General features: G+C 41.4%; 1 long non-coding RNA gene across 1 annotated transcript in view; it reads left to right on the plus strand.

The window, feature by feature from the left end:
* LOC129404301 (uncharacterized) overlaps positions 1 to 19,982 on the plus strand; it is a 46,643-nt gene extending 26,661 nt beyond the window's left edge. Inside the window, exon 2 of the long non-coding RNA XR_008629821.1 lies at positions 19,405 to 19,982. This is a non-coding gene — a long non-coding RNA (uncharacterized LOC129404301). The remainder of the gene's footprint in view (positions 1 to 19,404) is intronic.
* The last annotated feature ends 758 nt before the right edge of the window (positions 19,983 to 20,740 follow it).

Raw genomic sequence — 20,740 nt, forward strand, 5'->3', positions numbered from 1 at the left:
ATGAGTCAGAAAGAGAGAGACAGACATAGAAAGATTGCACTCATCTATGGTATATAGAATAACAGAGTGGGAGACTAACACCCAAGAACTGTAGAACTAAGTACCAGGAGGTTGACTCCATGGCTTCGAGGCTGGCCTCACGTTCCGGGGAAAGGTCAACTCAGAGAAGCGATCACCAACTACATTGTAGTCGAAGGCCATGTGGGGGAAGGGAGTTGCGGGCTGAATGAGGGCTAGAGACTGAGCACAGCGGCCACTCAACACCTTTATTGCAAACCACAACAGCTAATTAGAGAGAGAGAACAGAAGGGAATGCCTTGCCACAGTGGCAGGGTGGGGTGGGGGGGAGATGGGATTGGGGAGGGTGGGAAGGACGCTGGGTTTACGGGTGGTGGAGAATGGGCACTGGTGAAGGGATGGGTTCCCGAACTTTGTATGAGGGAAGTATAAGCACAAAAGTGTATAAATCTGTAACTGTACCCTCACGGTGATTCTCTAATTAAAAATAAATAAATTTAAAAATTAAAAAAAAAATTTAGCCATTTGCTATTAGATTCATTTTATATTTTTTTACATTGCTTACAAAAATTTATTGTATGTTTAAAAATTGCTTATTGTATACATGCACATAACTCATGATTGGTCATTATCTATTTGATCTTTGTAAAAATTTACTTTTATGAAATCACATTTGCACTTTGAAATACATATTTTTGGCTTCCTGCTTTTGTCAGGGATTGGTTGACAATCGCTTGTTTCATAAAGAAATAATCCAGGAGGGCTGGTCATGTGATTATTAATCTGCCAACGAGGAACCTATGGTTCATGGGAGCTCAGGAAGTGGCTGAGTGCCTCCAGACTCCCAGGAAAGAGGGACCCAGTCCGGCTGGTGCTGGAGGAATGTATAATCTAAGTATGACTTTCAGAGCTGTGGGTAGTTCGGCGATATCACAAGGAATAGTGTACCTGGGGGACAGAGTATCTGGGGGACAAGGAGGACCACCCAGGACAGACGGGCTGAGTGAAGGGAGGACAGCCAAGAGCTCAAGAGAAGCGGAAGTAGACTTCTAAGAGCAGTTCCCCTGCTCCGCGGAGGGATTTAGGCCAGGTCAGTCCTGCCACTCTGTGTGGACCTACAGTCCTACAGTCATAAATACCCTCAACTCCTTTCCCTCCCCGCAGCAGACTTCCTGATCACCTTGTCCAGCGGACGGAACTCCAGTGGCACAAGGAGTTCACATCTGGAGGAGCAGAGGCAAGACGGCAGCAGATGGGCAAAGCACCTTGAACCCAGAGCCTCCACCTGCGGGGTCTTGCCCCCCCAACCCCCAAACCATAGTTTCTTGCCAATCACAGGTCTTCTGAGGGAGTGAAAATTAGCAAAAGTCAAAGTGGGTAATAAGGGGATGGTTTAGTGCTAGAGGGCTCAGATACATTACTTTAAAAAAAAATGAGTCTTTGTGATCTATAACATAATATTGCTAGGCTTTCGTGCGTACAGCGCTCCAACCCCACACCTTCCAGCCCAAGAGTGTTTCTCAGCAACGTCAGGGAATCCCCCACAATAATCCCCTCTCTTTCCACCTCCCTGCCACAGTAAACTCTATTCCCTAGACCAGTTCTTAGGGTCTGTCACCTTACTAGCTTCTTTTATCCCTTTGGCAACAGAACAGATCCTGTTCCATTCATTACATAAACATGCTGTTCCTATCCCACAACTCCGAGGGATGATTTTATATCTGCTCATTTCCTTTCGGCTGACTTCACTCAGCGTGATACCCACGAATCTCACAGTTCCACCCAATGTCGCGGCAAGGTGCATGATTTTGCCTTTCCTTACAGCTGAGTAGATTACATATGCATATATGGAATCTACAAAGTTTCTTTATTCACTCACTTGTTCTTGGGCACTTGGGTTGTTTCCAGATTTGGGCTTTTGTGAATAGTGCTGCAATGGATATAGGAGCACAAATGTCTTTTCAGAATAGCGTCGGGGGCCCTTGGGATTGATGGTAAAAAGTAGAATTGCTGGGTCATATGAAAAGTCAGTTCTTAGTTTTTTGAGAAATGTCCATGTTGTCTTCCAAACAGGCTGAACAGTCAGTGTTCCCACCAGCAGTGGATGAGGGTCCTTCGTCCCCCACGTCCCAACCAACACTATTTGATTTTGTTCTATTGGATGTGTGCCAGTCTCATTGGTATGATGTGAAATCTAAATGTTGCTTTGATTTGTATTTCCCTGTGATAATTGATGCAGAGCTTATATATATATGTATACACACACACACACACACACACACACACACACATATATATATATATACGCCATCTCGATGTTTTTGACTAATTTTCTGTTCATCTCTTTTTCCCATTTAAAACAAATTGGTTAAATTTTTCCAAGTGCCTTATATCTTGGATATTAATCCTTTTTCAGATGACTGAGTGGTGAGTAAATATTCTCTCTCATTATGTGGGTTGCCTTTTTTAAAAAAAATTTATTGAATCACAATGTGAAAAGTTACAAAGCTTTCAGGCTTAAGTCTCAGTCATGCAGTGATCGAACACTGATCCCTTTCACCAGTGCACACATCCCACCACCAAGAATCCCAGTATACCTCTCATCCCACCGCACCCCCCCACCCCTGCCTGTGTGGCTGATGATTTTCGCTTTGCTTTCTCTTTACTTTGATTATATTCAATATTTCAACAGGAAACTCACTATTATTATTTGGAATTTTCCCCCAACAATCAGACCTGCCGAGAAGGCAGCATTTGATAATTAGTTTTCCATTGCTGAGAATGAATAGCATATGAGGTTTTGAATTTCTGGTATTTTAGTAACTAAGTCCGGAGAAATTTCTGCCAGAAATTGCATCATTGCAAGCTCATACCATTGTTTAGTGGGCCTTATAAGCTGGCGGTCGCCATGCCACCGCCAGGGAAAGAAAGAGCCGAGAGAGAAAAACCTTTCCCGTCCCGTGGTGGCATAGTGCTGTAGCTTAGTTCACAGTCTAGAGGCATTTCTGCAAGAAGCTGCTGGTGCCGAAAGTAGTGGGCCTCCAGGATCATGGGCGTTCAGCAAGAGAGAGACTGCATGTGAGCGGCCGCTGGGGTCACATCTGGGCGGAGAGTGGCACCAGTAACGCCCCCCATCCTGAGATCTCCCACTTGTCCCGCTGCTGCAAGCTCGTATTTTTGTTTAGTGGGCCTTATAAGATGGTGGTCGCCATGCCGACACCAGGGAATTCTAGCATTTTCTTTTTTTTCAGAAGCAAAAGCTTCTTACTTTGATATAGTCCTTTTTTTTTTTTTTTAATCACACCTGGAAGTTCTTAGGGTTTATATTTGGCTCTGTGCTCAGAGGTCACACCTGGAACTCAGGAAACCACATGAAGTGACAGGGATGACCCTGAGTAGGCCACATGCAAGGCAAGCTCTCTGCCTACCACACTATTGCTTTGATCTCAGTCACATTTATTTATTTTTGCTACAATTTGCTTGGCCAATAGAACTTAGCCACTGAAAATGCCTCTAGATTCAATGTCATGAAGGATTTTACCTATGTTTTTTATCAAAATAAAAATACTTTATGGGCAGGTTTGAGGGGTGGTTGGGAGAATTGGAAATAATGGAGGGTGGGAAGGTACAACGGTGGTGGGATTGGTGTTGTAGTACTGAGTAGAACAAATCATCATAAATAACTTAAAAAATAAATTAAAAATACTTTTGACATATTTTAAGGACATATACTTATAAGGACATATAAGGACATGTTAAATACTGCTAAGAATTATATAGAATAATAAATATCCTTGAAAAACAAGCAATACTAGAAAAAATGGGAGACTCTTTTTACAAATTAAAATTATATTTTAAGGCTAGAGTAATCAAGAAAGTTTGGTACTGGAATGAGAACAGATTTTCACCCCTGAAATAGAGCTGAGATCCCGAAAATCGATCTTCAGGTATACAGTCATCTAATATTTGACCAAAAAACTAAGAGTATGAAGCAAAGCAAGAAAAGTCTCTTTAAGAAATGGTGCTGGGAAAATAGGTCAGTTACGTGGAAAAAGAAAAAGAGCACAGATACCTAACAAAATAAATAAAATCCAATCAAAAATTAAATAAAAACTTTAGTAACAGACGTGAGCCTGTAAATCATAAACATAGGCAGATGCCCTTTGGGCGGGGGGAGAGAATTCAGCAAAAAGGACTTTAAAGGAAATGAAATTGCCTGAACTTTTGAATTGTGATAGAGGAAGAGGCAATCAATAAAATTCATTGAGAGCACACAAAATTTCCGGTCTGTGCTATGGTATGTGAAAGAAGGAGCAGAGTTCAAAGGGCAGTCGTGAGTTCCTGCCATGGTGTGGTCACTGGGAGGTGATCCAGCCTGTGGAAGGGCCACCCTCAACGGCAGTGGGTGACCTTTCACTGAAGCATGGCCTCCCACACACACTGGTCCTCGAGGAAAGGTGGGTATGACTAATGTCTACAACCCAGGAGAGTCATGGGAAACCGATGTTCAAAGATGCATTCTGAGGCTTATTCTAAGATTAAGTGAAAGAAAAAAGAAGAAGGCAGGTCCCAAGACACGACACTGTTAGGATGTAAACTAGTCACACTAAATTCTATGTGTTTTCTAGAAACTTCTGTTCTCGCTACATGGAGATTTGTGTGCTGGGTCAGTTGATAATAAGGATACCCAGAAACAGAAAGATGCTTTCTGTAGTTGAGCTGTAGCACTGTAGCACTGTCGTCCCGTTGTTCATTGATTTACTTGAGTGGGCAACAGTAACGTCTCCATTGTGAGACTTGTTACTGTTTTTGGCATATCGAATATGCCACAGGTAGCTTCCCAGGTGCTGCTGTGCGGGCAGCATACTCTCAGTAGCTGGCCAGGCTCTCCAAGCGGGACGGAGAAATCAAACCTGGGTTTACCGCGTGCAAAGCAAATGCCCTACCCGCTGTGCTATCACGCCAGTCCTCCAATAAAAGATGAAATCTCAAAATAGAGAAACAGAGTTAAAGTGAGAGAGAGCTGAGATAATTTGAAAGAAATAATAACCAGAACTAAAAAACTCAGGGAAAAGAGTGTCATTTTATGAAATTTTGAGTTTCCACTATAGAGAAGTTAAACATAATTTGGACATTAGGAGAAAACTAACAGAGGGCAAGCAAGGTTTCATGTCTAGCTGAGGTAAGACAGCTGTGGGTAATTCTGCAAGCAGCATCATTTACAGAGTTGGAAGTCTGAACCCAGATTCTTGGTTGGAGACTTGCTGAAGACATTGATAGGTGAGGGACATATTACCTTTGTAGGGGCTGACTTTGACCGGCATGAGAGTGAAAGATGTGAGTTCTGATTACAAGGGAAAAGGAAAGGGCTGAGTTTAGAAATTTTGGGAGGTTCATACATTGGAAAAACACACAGACCTAGTCCCCTATGTGGTAAGTTGTAAGCTAAACCTGAAAAAAAAATCCCTTTCAGAGGAAGAAAGGCAATGGAGGGTATAAAAGGGAATCCAGCATAGAGGTATGGAGAAGTCAAAATAATAGATACAATGGTATCAATCACTGCATCAGATGAAGCACGATACTTTCCATTATCTCTATTTTCATATTTGTACATATGAAATTGTTCTTAAGAATCTTTTATTATACCTTTAATGTTCATTGGATCCGTGGCAATGGCCCTTTTACTTCCGATGTCACTCACCTGTGTCTTTTCTTTCTATCATTAGCTGGAGAAGCACTGAGATTATTCTCTTCCGAGTTTTATTTGGGCACTGTGATTTACAATACTGCTCCAGGTGTACAATATTCTCACAGCACTCTGCCACCAGAGTGTCAGTTCCCCACCATCAATTCCTGAAGTTGCTCCAGGAATCCCTGCCCTACCCGCTTGACAAACTCAGTTCTGTAGACTAGATCTCAGGGTTTGTTAACATTGACCATACCCCACAGAATACAACTCAGCTACCAGAAAACACAAAATCATGCAATCCACTGCTACATGATTAAAACTACAGAGTGTCATACTAAGTGAAATAAGTCAGAGGTAGTATAACAAAACCGATTTTTCCTCTTGTAAAGAACATTCAGATTTTTATTGATCTTTTAAGGACACAGCTTTTGATGTTTTGATTTTTATCTATCATCTTCATTTTTATCAACTTCTTTGATTTCTGTTTTAATTTTCATGTACCTTTTCTTGCTTGAATGTTTGCTTTTCTAGTTTTTCAAGAAAGAAGTTTCCACTATTGTTGAGATATCTTTAACAAATTTGTTTTATAAATCACCACGTCAAGAAGTTATTAATAATTGGGTTTCATTAATACAATGCTTCAACCCCTGGCTCTTCATCAGTGTCCACCTTCCTCCTTCAATGTCCCCCCTTTTCCTCTCACCCACTATCCTGTCTCTATGACACACATTTTTTCCCCAAGCTTTGAACACATGTTTTATAGTACTGTTGCCAAAAGTGTTTTACACATGACAATTTACTGCCTTCCACACCCTCACCTTCTCCTGGTTGGACTCTTTCGTCCACCACTCTTGCACTGTTCTCCCCCTTGTCGTCCCCCCCCCCCCTCTCTCTCTCTCTCTCTCTCTCTCTCTCTCTCTCTCTCTCTCTCTCGCAGTGGCCTGCCTCCTACTGATGACCAATTCTCATGCTCTGTTTCTGTTGCCTTTGGGCATCTGTTATTCCATGATGATGCTTCTTTATAACCTGCACATAAGAAGTTATATAATTTTTGTTGATCTCTCTCCCTCTGACCAACTTCTCTCCCCATGACCCTCTCCAGATCCATCCACATAGCAAAAACAAATTGCATGATTTTATCTCTTCTTATGGCTGAGTAATATTCCATTTTGTATGCTAACCATAAATTATTTATCCAGTCATCTGTTACAAGACACCCAGGTGGTTTCTAGATTTTGGCTCTTGTAAACAGTGCTGCAAGAAACAGAGAATTAGGTGGCAAGAGGTGCAGTTGCTGTGTTAAATGAAGCTCAACTCCTAATATTTTTTAGGAATGTCCGTATTATTTTCTAGAAAGGCTAGATCAGTCTACTATCCCACTAGCAGTGAATGAGAGACCTTTTTTCCTTTTATCAATGCCAACACAGGTGTGGGATGATATCTCACTGTTGTTTTGATTTGATTTTCCCTGATGATCAGTGACATAGAGCATTTTTGTCATATGCATTTTGTCCATTGTATGTCTTCTTTGAGAAAGTATCTGTTCACCTCTTTCCCAAATGTTTTGATGGGTTGGATGAATTTTTTTGTATAGTTCTGTAAGTGCTTAATATATTTTGAAAATTAAGCTTTTATCAGATGGATGATGGGCACATAAGTTCTTTGAGTCTGTGGGTTGTCTTTGTATTTTGATCACTGCTTTCTTTGAGGTACAGAGGCTTCTTAATGTAATGTAGTTCCATTTGCTTGTCGCTGCTTCTATTTGTTTGACTAATGTGCCTCTAGGTTCAATATTATGGAGAGTTATGCTTAGATTTTCCTCAATGTAAGTTATGGATTAAGATCTGATGTTGAGGGATTTAATCTGTTTTGATTTTAGTTTTGTGCATGATGTTTGTAAGGGCTCTGGTTTCAGTTTTTGCTGTCAACCTGTTTTCCGTGTACCATTTTCTGAAGAGGATTTTCTTGCTACACTTCATATCTTCTGCTCCTTTATCGAAAATTATCTGCCCATATACCTGAGAACCTATCTCTGGATTTTCATTCCTATTCCACTGATCTGACAGCATGTCTTTATTAATTTCCATGCTGTTTTAATCAGTACAGTTTTGTAGTAAAGTTTGAGTTTGGGAGAGTGATGGCTGCCATTTTGATTTTCCTGGGGAGGATTGCTTTGGCTGTTCAGGGGCATATGTTATATCTTATGAATTTCAGGAGTCTTTTTCTATCTCTTTACAAAAGGTCATGGGTGTTTTCATAGAGGTTGTACTGAATCTGTGCAATGCTTTGGGAAGTATTGCCATTTTAACAATGTTAAGATTGTCAAACAGGGTATGTGTTTCCATTTCGCTTTGCCCTCTTTCATTTCTTTTAGTAGTGTTTTGTAGTTTTCTTTGTGTAGGTCCTTTACCTCTTTAGTTAAGCTTGTCCCTCGGTACTTGATATCCACTTGATTGTGAGAGGGATTGATTCTTTAGTATCACTTTGTGCATTTTGTATGTTTATTTGTAGCCTGCTACTTTGTTATACAAGTCTATTGTTTCTAGGAGTATTTTTGTAACCTGCAGGGTTTTCTATAATATCATCCTCAAAGACAGACAGCTTGACTTCTTTTTCTATCTTAATATCTTTTTTTTCTGCCTAATTTCTCTAGCAGTGACTTCCATATCAAACAGTCGCTGTGAGAGTGGGCATCCTTGTCTTGTTCCTATTATTAGAGTTAAGCCATTTAATTTTTCCCCATTGAGCATAATGTTTGCTGTGGGCTTGTGATAAGTGACTTTAACTATGCTGAGGAAAGTTCATTCAACTCCAATTTTATTGAGATTCTTGATCATGAATGGGTGCTGGATCTTGTCAAATGCTTTTTCTGCATCTGTTGATATATGATCTTTATATTTCCTTGTCCTATTGAAATATCTTTTGCCATTTGTCATATATATTTTCAGCATTATCATTAGTACTTTAAGTACTGTGTCCACTGCATCCTACAAATCTAAAATTATATAATTTAATTTACTTTCAAACAATTTTTAATTTCTCTTGAAAGCACATGGTATCAAACACTCAAATCTGGAAACAGCACATAAAGGTTGGCTTTGTGATTTGATAAACTTATATTTTCCCCCACCAAAATTGTAACAGTCACACATTCCAAATCACAGTTCCACCATATGGATAATCTCTGCTGTTGACACAATTGACATGTCTAATTCTTTCTCTCTTCAGTAGAAGTGATGGCTCCTACTCTAGATTTAGAAACTTGCCTGTGAGCTAGTGGAAGGTGAATTTGAGAGTACATGCCTCTCTCCATAAATTGGGCTTTGTGGTGGCTGCTAATCTTGTAACTTGGGAAACTTTGTGGCCAGAACTACTGCCTCTGTATCCCATTTTCCATGTATTTTCAAAGTGTGCCCATTTCCAGACCATATTTATGTCTCATACAACTGTATAACACCAACTCAGAGCCACCCCCTTTCCCCATATCTTCTCAGACATATGCTGTGTCTCTCTCCCTCATTCCAAAGCCAAAATTCTCAAAAGAAATGATTCTGTTACTGTTCCTCTTTCCTCCCTCTCTGATCCTCACTTGCCACAAGTAAATTTTCTGGATGGCCTTGACAAACTATTTTAGTGGTTAGTTTCCAAAGTTCCTTTGTTAGCGTTACTACAGCTGTAGAAGCAGAAGCATCTTCCCTACACAATGTTCTCACTCTCTTGCCCACCTCACCACAGCCATGCCTCTTCCCCTTGTTCCTTCTGTCCTTTCCCCTCTGATCGCCTCAGGACTGCTCAACATTCTCTCCTCTCTCCCCATTATGTTGGGTCCTAGTGTTACACCAGGTGACCCTTTTGGTCATTCCCAATTCCCAGGACTGTTTAGACCCCACAGACCTAATCGGCTTTGCTCTCCCAAGCTCAGCCCCACTCAACCCAGTGACCACGTTGAGTGAAGGCCTGGAAGCATCTACCACTTCAATTGGCAGGATGGAACCCATCATGTTTTCCTAAAATTCATTCCCTCTGTGCCAGAGACATAGCACAGCGGGTAAGTAGCTTGCCTTGCATGTTGACCATCTGATCCAATTTCAGCATCACATATGTTTGCATGATAACCACTAGCACATAGCAAGAAATAGTCCCTGACCGTTACGAAAATGGCCCCAATATCCTCCACCCTCCTGAGCCCCCCAATCCAGTCTCTCCTGATGCCCTCTATATACACAGCAAGGTAGGTAAGGACGCGTGCCTCTATTTTTCCCTACAACCAGATCCGGGAAAATATTTACCTGAAGGTTAATCTGGCAACCATAACGTATAAATTTAATCAACAGAGTTGATTAAATAATTTTTTTCATTTATCATACACTCCTTGTTCTGAAGACTATTTCATGGTTAATGATAATAAATGTTCTTTTAACTGAGATTTTTTCCTTCCTAGTATTTTAACTCTCCTTGTAAGTACACACATTAGGAAATGCAGGGCAAATCCTCTGAGAAATCTGAGAAATCATCTCAGGATGCCCCTCTATTTGGAAGGTAAACTTCTCTATGTCGTTGGCAGGCACTTTTGAGGACAATCTAAGGAGCTTGTTTTCACTTTTAGCAAAACTCTTTAGAAAGATTTCCTGTAGTGTAGGGGCTTAAGTGTGAGAAAAAGTGCTAATAAGACAGGAGAAATGTTGAGATGAGTCTCACCATTCCACTTTTTACATAAGAAAATATTTTTAAAGTTGTGTGCTTTTGGGAAGAGATGTTGACTGATCATTCCCCGGTATTTATTCATTTAAAGCCCTCAGACTCTGCTATGCTATTACAATGATGTCAGTATTTGGGGACACTTTATCAACTTTTCTTTAGATGCAATGACATCTGTGTGGGAGTAGCTCCAGATAAAATTGAAAAGGAAAGACTTTCTAGGCTAAGTACACTTAGAAATATTATCTGATGGAAAACATATAAAAAGGTGTTCAGAAAATCATTTTGATATTTCCATTTAAGAATAAACTCTACGGACCAAGTGCATTCTCTCCATACAACCATTCCTTTGAGTGATTGATCATATTGATTCTTTCCCTTGCAAATTTCAATAAACATAATATGTGTTTTTTCAAGTAGTACTTCATAGTTCTGGACTGTTCTACAAGTCCAACCACTTCCTTTTATCTCCTCGACATATGTCAGAAACAGCTATATTAAAGCACTACATTTTAATCTTTCCCACTTCAATTCTCTTGACAAAGTTTTTTTTCTTCCATCATGCCCGAGGTTCTGACTTCAAAAGCAGCTTTTCATACACAAGAGAGATAAGTGCCAGGAGGATTGAAGGAAGGGTTGAGTCAAATAACATTGGAACCCCTTTCTTCCTGGATTTTGAAATGTGAGGTGTGAACCCAAAGTAAATGGCAGTGGAAGCCCAGCTCTTATTCTATTCTCTATAAGTTCTGTGAGAGAAATTGAGTCTCTTAAAAAGAAGAGTTCATAAACTTTGTGACTCTGCTGTGATAGCGGGTTCTTTCAATATCCATCTTGTAAATGGAAAACATCTGCAGATTGAATCTCATTGACCTTTACAGGTTGGTGGTCACCTTGCCAGGGCTCTGCAACAAGGATCCTCTCCGGAAAGTTCCATATGCAGGGAAAGGAGACACGTCAGTGCCTTTCCCTTTCAAAGCTTGTGTACCTTCTTTTTCAAAAAATCCTGCAAGGTTTCTAATTGAGGGTCCCTTTTAGGTCTATGGTCCAGGGACACACACAAATACAGGCATGGGTGACAGTAAAAGTGCACACCCAGGGAAATAAGGAGGTGAGTTCTTGCTACCAGCCTGTCGAGCGAGGAACCAGAGGCGCATCTTCAGAGCAGCCTCCAGGGCCCTATGCAGAGCGAGGCTGTGCCGAAAGGCCAGTGCTGACCACTCGGCACACGGCATATGGAAAACAGCAGGGCAGCTATTTCCCAGTGTTCAGACAAATTCAGAAAGGGTGGAGAGCACTGAGAAGGGGAGCAGGAAGACAGGAATGGAGAATGTTCCTACGGGATTTGACCAGAAGAGGTCTTAGGTACCGGATGGTGACCCAAATCAGAGTCTTGCTCTCCATGGTCCTGAATGAGACTTCCTGTCTCTCCCTATAGTCCTGAATGACTCAGCAATGTGAGCTTAGCTGGTTATCCATGTCAGAGCCCTCCCTCGTACATCTTTGAAGCAGAATAAGTTGCTGCACATTAATTCCAACTATCCAATTCCCTAAAATCACACTTAGATACTGAACCATTATAAAATGTTATATAATTCCACAGACAATGAATTATCTTATTCATCATCATCATCCCATTGATCATCAAATTTCTCAAGCGGTCTCAGTAACATCTCCATTCGACCTAGCCCTGAGATTTTAGAAGCCTCTCTTTACTCGTCCTTCCCAAGAATGCCGCATTGGGGTTTTTTTCAGGGTCAGGGGAATGAGACCCAGCTTGTTACTGGTTTTGGCTTATTAATACACCATGGGGGCCTTTCGAGGCTCTCCCATGTGGGCAGGAAACTCCCAGTAGTTTGCCAGATTCTCCCAGAGGAGAAGAAGGCTATGAGATATCCAGAAGTTTGCTTTTAATTATCTTATTCTTTCTTTTTTTTTTCAGATAAGTCCAAAACCTAGCAATCACACATCCTTCTAATTTACCTCTTTGTTTATAAAATTGGTTACTCAGTCTGTGCTCACCAGGCCTGGATCTAGATCAAAGGATAAGCAGTGGACTCAAGTCCTAAGGCAAAACTCTTTGCCTGAGTTTATTTACTAGTATAAATTATAAATTACTAAGCCAATTTCTTTTAACCCTAACCCCCTAAGGATGAAAAGTGCTGATCAAATGCCCTGGATCATACTAAATGCTCAATAACTATGAAGTAGCATCACTGGTTGTATTATGGGAAGGATAGCATGGCCTACTCCGCAAAGCTGTGGATGTCCTCCATGTACAAGGGTGAGCCAAGCTCCAGCTGATATTCGAGGAGCTGCACTTTTGGATGAAGGTTGAGAAAAGAGAGGGTGAGGTGAGATGGGGGGAGGGAGAGGGGAGAGAGGCGAGGTCCTTCTCCTCCATTTACAAGCAGCCTCCAGTTCTATTGCTCCGGATGGCTATCTCTAACTTCTAACCCTAACCTAACCCTCAAAAATAAATAAATAAGTCTCCTTGCTCTCAGACTAGTAAGTTCTCTTCCTTATTAAATGTCCCAAGTTATAAGCACAATGGGCTGGAGCAATAGCACAGCAGGTAGGGCATTTGCCTTGCACGTGGCCAACCTGGATTCGATTCCTCGGTCCCTCTAGGAGAGACCGGTAAGCCACCGAGAGTGTCCCGCAAGCATGGCAGAGCCTGGCAGGTACCTGTGGCATATTGGACATGCCAAAAACAGTAACAACAAGTATCACAATGGAGATGTTTCTGGTTCCCACTCGAGCAAATTGATGAACAACGGGACGACAGTGATGTAACAGTGATGATGTATAAACACAATTATCCCCATTGAAAAAAACACCACGTGAGTCTGCCAAGTAGTTTTCAGTGATGTTGAGATGATTTTTTTTAACCTGCCCTGGGCCAGCTGTTTGCTCACTCTTTTTTTTTTTCTAAATTTAATTTTTTCTCTTTCCCCCCCTTTTTTTTTCTTTTTGGGTCATACCTGAAGGTACACAGGTTTTTTGTTTGTTTGTTTTTTGCAGAGAGTCTCTTGCCCCCTTGCCTGTCTGTCTTCACCAGGGCCCCTCAGAGGGGGTGGGTTTTAGTTTCCCTCCCTGCCCCAAGCAGAGCCCCTGCAGCCAAAGACCCCCGGAGCCCAGCCACACAGCCATGCTCAAGGCCCCTCTCCACACGTTCAGATAAGCCTCATTCATGAAGGAACTGGCAGAGGAATCCAGGTGTGCAGGACCCGGGGCTGAGATCTCCAAGCCTGCTCAGATCAGGACTGGGCCTCTTCTGCCCAGATGCCCCATTTTCCAGTAGCTAGGTGGTCATGCCCAGAAACTGCCCCCAATTCCATGTAATCCCATCAATAGCCAACATCCAGAGACTATAAAACCAAGTTCTCAGAAGCTCCCGACAACTTATAGCCTAGTTCTCCCTCTTGGAGAACCTGGCAAGCTACCAAGAAGTTCCTTCCTGAATGGGAGAGTCTGGCAAGCTCCCTGTGGCATATTCATATGCCAAAACCAGTAACAATGATGGGTCTTATTCTTCTGACCCTGAAAGAGCCTCCAATACGGCGCCATTGGGAAGGATGAGTAAAGAGAGACTTCTAAAATATCAGGGCTAGGACGAATGGAGATGTTATGGAGACCGCTCGAGAAAATTGATGACTAACGGGATGATGATGATGTTGATGATTATATTTTTTTAATTTTATTGAATCACTATGAGATAGTTACAAGCTTTCATGTTTGGGTTATAATCATACAATGATCAAACACCCATCCCTCCACATATCCCTGGTATACCCCCCCTTTCCCACCCTCCCTCTGCCTCCAGAGCAGACAATATTCCCCATATTTTCTCTCTACTTTGGAGCATTATGGCTTGTAACACAGGCACTGAGAGGTCATCATGTTTGGTCCATTAGCTCAATCTTGCCAAGACAAAGAAAGCTGCACCCATCTTATTTCATTCACTCCTAGGACATACACTGAACACAATCATGCAGAAGGCTCTGGAAGGTTCTGGGTGGTGCAGGATATGTGCAAGGTTTGTAAGATACCACTCTGTCTAATGTTCATTGACTTAAAGAAGGGCTTTGATTCTGTTGAGACTGAAGCAGTCATTGAAGCCCTAGCCAAACAGGGTGTTCAAACTAGATACATCAAGATCCTCTGAGAGCTGTATTACAGATTCACCACCAGGATCTCACCATTCTACAAGGAAGTTATCATCAAAGTAAAGAGAGGGGTTCAGCAGAGGGACATCATTTCACTGAAACTCTTCAGTGCCACCCTTGAGAACATCATGCAAGGACTGGAATGAGAAGGAATGGGAGTGAAGATAGATGGTCGGCAACTATACCACCTCCACTTCACTAATGACATCATTCTTATAACACCAAACATTAGCCAAGCGGCACAAATGCTGGCCGACTTCGACTGTGAATGTGGAAATGTCAAACTGCAGCTAAATCTCAGCAAAATGATGTTCATGAAAAATGAACTAGTCCCTGACATTCCATTTTCTCTCAATGGAACAAACATCTCCGAATGCAGCAGCTATGTGTACCTGGGTCGAGAACTCAACATGAGGAATGACTTGGCATCAGAACTGTGCAGGAGGAAGAGAGCAGCATGGAAAGCCTTCAAAAGCATTGAAGAAGTGGTTAAGAGGACGAAGAACCTCCAGCTCTGGGCACATCTTTTCGACTCCATCATTCTTTCTGCACTAACATATGCCTCAGAGACCTGGGCCCTATGAAAACAGGACGAGAATGCTATTTGGGTATCCCAAAGAGGAATCGAAAGAGCTATGCTGGGAGTATCACGTCCCACTCAAGTGAGAGAAGGAATCCGGAGTTCCAACCTCTACCAATGATCAAGAATCAGCGACGCTGTCTCATTTGCCAAGGTGTTGCACATAATGAGATTCAGAGACAACCACTGGACTAGAGTGTTACTGACTGGATTCCACGGTACATCAAAAGACCGCATGGCCGCCCACCAATGAGATGGTCAGACTTCATCAAAACCATCAAAACCCTGAATGAACGGTTTGAGGCTCTTCATGTCCCAGGAGCGAGCGGATACGATTGGGTTACACTAACACGCGACAGGGACAAATGGAGATGTTACTGGTGCCTGCTCCAGCAAATCGAAGATCAGTGGGATGACAAGTGATACAAGTGATTGTAAGACGAGAGGCGCCAGGAGCTGGCACCTAAGGAACTTGGGGTGGGTTGAATAATAAAAGCAAATCAGTGAGCCAGGCCTGCCTTACCAGGTCACCTCACCAAACTGAGAGGAGCCACAGAGCTGATGGGGCAGAACATTCAGTGTAGGGAGTACTGTGCCCACAGTGCTCTGGTCTTATGTTTCCAGAACTTCCTGCTTTGCCCCATGTGATGGACACACCCAGAGGCCTGCCTGGGTGTCCAGTTCCCTTCTCTCTATCTTCTTCAGCCCAAGCAATGGGTGTGAGCCTTGAGCCTCCTCTTTCCTTCATTGTGTTGGGAGTCCATGAGACTTCGGCTTTGGGCAGTGGGGGAATCAGACCAGTGCTCGTGACCAAGTACTCCCCAGACTCTGCACAGACTTGCCCTGTCAAGGTCACTCAGGCGAAGCTGTTTCTCCCCATCATTCTGGCTCTGTTTATGACTTTCTTGGTGGTCTTCAAAGATCACCGTTTTTTTGAAATTTAAGAATTCCACAGACTTGACTTAGGTTTACCAATTCTATAATATCTCAGCAGCAAACATGGCATCATGGAGAAGTTACAACGGGAAAGAATCCCTCGGTTTGTTTTAAAGTATTGTAATGATTTCTAAAACACTCTATGGGCAGAAGGATAAAAAGGAAAATACATATTAATTCCCTGCTTAATCAAAGGGCATTTACTGATCTATTTAAAAAGATAATTCACACATACCTCTAAGGATTTTGGAAGAATCTGCAATCAGACCTTAGGTGAGTTTTATTTTTATTTAAATAAACCACTTGCACGTCTTCATAAAGGTAAAAATTACTGTATTGTGTTCACACATATTTGTGTGTCCTGTCATGCATGTGCCTCAGATAATGAATATGTGTCAGCCACTTCCCCTTTGTTTGTTTCTGGTCAGATTATGAGCCAACTAGGCTAGGCTCTTACTTTAGGGGCCAAGTGCGGCAGAAGTGTCCTCTTCCCTGTGACGTGAGTCTTGTGTGCCCCTGGGGAGGGAGCTCAGCTAACTGATGAAGATGTCAAACCCGGCTCCACCAGTGTCAACAGCTGCATATTTATCACTGCGCCATAGGCCCTCTCAGACTGAAAGATTTCACTGTTTATTCACAGCAAAGACACTTAATTAATGACTAGGCCTAATCGGGCTGTCTTATTATTTACAGGGATACCAGTGTGCCTTAGCTCAACTGATGTGCAAACAAACCAGCCTTGAGGAAGCTTTAATTAATAATTCTGAGCCAGGCATTCCGAAAGGCCCATCAGAGAGCTCTAGGGTGATTTACAGCATCTTCTCTGCCATGTTCTTGTGTCCCTGAATGCAAATGAGCGGCCACCCCAGCAGCTCTTCCTGTTTCCGCTGCACTGGGCCTTGTTTATTACAGAAACGCTCTTATCTTTGCATAGGGCTTAATGGAGATGGATGCCTGAGTGGGAAAATTCCTCGTGTCTCCCTTGGACTTGTTACTGTTCAAGAGAATTTTCATAAATGTCCTGGGCATCAATACAAATACCTATGAAAGATAATAATTCACATAAATAAATCAAAACATCAATGATGTATAATCTTGTTTATTTGGAGTTCACATCCTGGATAGGACTCTGGTATAATAATAGAAGGTCAATTGACTAAGCGTTCACCTGGAAGCACAAAATCCATTGAGAGAATAAATAAAGAAGAATGAATTCCTGGTTAGCAGGGTCCAGAAGGCCCCGTACGATGAGGAGGAAGGAGTTAATGAGCCTATACAAAGAAAACAAGAACAGTGATGGGCTTATTTAGAAGAAAGACAATTTTGAGAACAACTAAGAAGAGGTTTTGAAAGAGTTTGAATCTGGATGCAACAGAATAAGACCTTTGCAATTGGCTGTCAGAGAAGCCATTGTCTGTATATAAACTAGGAGCCCAGCACCGTAAATGGAAGCAGGGATTTATGTCTGAGAGGTTTCCTGAGGCAGAATCTAGATATTTAACAAATGATTGGATGTGGGGGTGAATGAGCAAACACAACCTTGACTGATGAGAAACACAAATACTAAAAATTAGTTACTCAAAATCATTTACATTTCTTCCCCGTTGTGGATTTTAAAATGCTACTTTATTATCTGTCTGCACCTAGCATGGGTGAGAACAATTTGCTATCAAAGAGGGTTCTCTTTTTTTGTTTTGTTTTTTTCCAGGTCTCTGTCTATATATGTCCCATCTACTTATTTATCTCTCATCACTATCAATCATCCACTAATTTTCCTATGAAAAAATTTTAAATCCTTGTTGCTTATTAATTTAATTGTCATATTTAAGTCCTAGCTTCCTTATTTATACAGTTAATAGTCTTGAAGTATTAAATTTTTAGTCACTAGTCCATGAGTCACTCTTTCTTCCTATTTTCTCTTCTGCTTTTCTGTGCCCTTACCTTGATTAGTTGAATATTTTTTAAAAAAATCCTTTAATGAGGTACCATGGCTTATAATAATGCTAGTGGTGGCTCTGTGCACACATCGTTCCAACACTATGCTCACAGCTAGAGTCCCCACATAGCTTTCCACAGAGTTGAGTCAGACGACATTTGTACCAGTAGTTGATGAGTGTTTCTTTCTCACCACAGCCTTGCCAATGTTGGCTGGCTCCAGACTTTTTTGTTTTTTTTTTTTGTATTTTAAACATATTTATTTATTTCTTCAAATGAAATTATCATGAGATAAAATTACCATGAGATACACAGTTACAAGGTTGTTCATGGTTGGGTTTCAGTCATACAGTATTCCAATACCCATCCCTTTACTAGTGCACATTTCCCACCACCAATGTCCCCATTTTTCCTGCCGCCACCCTCTCCACCAACTATCCCCCTTTCACTCCAGCCTGTCTCTATGCTCTATGGCAGGCACTTATATTTTCTGTTTCTGTCTCTGTCTCTCTGTCTCTGTCTCTCTGTCTGTCTTTGTCTCTGTCTCTCTCTTTCTCTCCCTCTCCCCTTCTGGGCATTATGGTTCAAATTATAGGTACTAAGAGTTATCATGGGCTGGAGCAATAGCACAGCAGGTAGGGCGTTTGCTTTTCACGGGGCGGACCCGGGTTCGATTCCTCTATCCTTCTTGGAGAGCCCAGCAAGCTACCAAGAGTATCCCGCCCACACAGCAGAGCCTGGCAAGCTACCTGTGGTGTATTCTATATGCCAAAAACAGTAACAACAAGTCTCACAATGGAGACGTTACTGGTGCCCGCTCGAGCAAATGGATGAGCAATGGGATGACAGTGATACAGTGAAGAGGTTATCATGTATATCTCTTTACCTACTTTCAACAATACTTAATCACTTGATTACATTCTGAATTGTTTCTCTGCCATGCCTTGCTTTTGCTCCTGTAAATTCCACTACTTAACTATCCCTCCCCAATCCACATACACATTTCAAAACCTTCAGTGTCCTTCGTGAATTCTCCTAGATTTCTCCTCCTTCTGAACATCTATATTATTATGTCTTTAGATATGAATCAACCTATTTTGCATTTCATGATATTTGTGATGAACATATATTTCTGCTACTAGATAATTAAAGATCTAAAACTCTAGAATATTAACTTGACTATTTTTCATAAACCAATATTATATAGGAAGGACTTAATGCATAGATGTCAAAAGAATATTCAAGTGCTGGCTGGTTCCAGACTTTTTGATATGTGCCATTTTCACAGGCATGAGATATCTCAATGTTGTTTGGATTTTTTTTTTTATTTTACTAACCATAAGTGATGATGAGTACTTTCTCACATGCCTTTTTTTTTTAAGGAGTGTCCCCATCTCCTGGGACATGATACTAAGAACCACCACCACAAGAACCATGTAGTCAGCCGGCACCATCCTGAAAACAAAGAGCCCACCAGTGGCTGTGCTTAACAGAAGAGACCCCAGAGCCATCCTGGCATAAAGAGTAGGCCACTCTCCAGCACCATTTCTAGCTCTTGACAGAGGTGTTTTTTTTTTTTAATTCTTTTATTGAATCACCATGTGGAAAGTTACAAAGCTTTCAGGTTTAAGTCTCAGTTATACAATCACATGCCTATTGTCCTTTCATATGACTTCATTGGGGTGGCGTCTGTTAATCTCTTCTACCCATTTTTGCATGAAGTTGCTGGATTTTTATTTGTTGAATTTTTGAGTGCCTCTTATATCTTAAATATGAACTTTTATCTAATATGTTGTGTGCAAATATTTTGTCCCATTTAGTAGGAGGTATTTTTATTTTAGTTTGACATTGTTTTGATGTGCAGGAGATTTTTTTATTTGATGCAGTGTCATTTGTTTATTTTTGTTTGGTTTTCTTTGCCTCTGTGGTCACCTCATTAAATCCACCTACAAGGTCTGTTTTCTGGAGAGTTCTTCCTATGTTTTCTTCAATGTGCTTTATAGATTCTGGTCTAATGTTCAGTTCTTTAATCCACTGAATTTATTTTTGTGGCTAGTGTGGAATAGGGTTCTGGGTTGTTTTGTTTGTTTGTTTGTTTTTAATGTGGTTGTCTAGTTTTTCCAGTATCATTTGTTTAGATTTTCTTTGCTGAGCTTCATGTGCTAAGCTCTTTAGTCATAGATTAATGGACCCTAAATCTAAGGGTTTAAGTCCAAATTCTCAGTTCCACTAGTCGTTAGTCTATCTTTATTCCTGTAACATGCAATTTTGATTATTATTGACTTGTTATACAATTCAAATTTGGAAAATACAACACTTCTCATCTTCCTTTTTTTCTCTTAAAAGCTTGTTTAGCTATTCAGGGAGTTTTGTCTTTCCAGCCGTGGTTTCTTTTATTTTTTACCTCTTGTTAGGCTTTCTTCAGGTTTCTGGATTCTCTGTTTGAATGTCACTTTCAAATCACTGTGGATTGATATCCTAGTTGTCCTAAAAGCTTTATGGGCAGATCCCAGAAATCTGATATCATGGGGGAGTCCCCTGGGGCTTTGTTCTTCTCTACTGCAACTCTATGTGTTTTCATCTTTCTATGGTCTTGGGTTCTATATTTCCCCATCAGGGTCAGCTATGCCATGTGGTCTGTGTCCAAACAATACTTTGGGTTGGTGAGACGGAAATGGACAGGTGCTTGCGAGACCCGGGGGCCTTTGTTACAACAGT

This window comes from Sorex araneus, chromosome 4 (assembly GCF_027595985.1).
Source record: "Sorex araneus isolate mSorAra2 chromosome 4, mSorAra2.pri, whole genome shotgun sequence".
Lineage (NCBI taxonomy): Eukaryota > Metazoa > Chordata > Mammalia > Eulipotyphla > Soricidae > Sorex > Sorex araneus.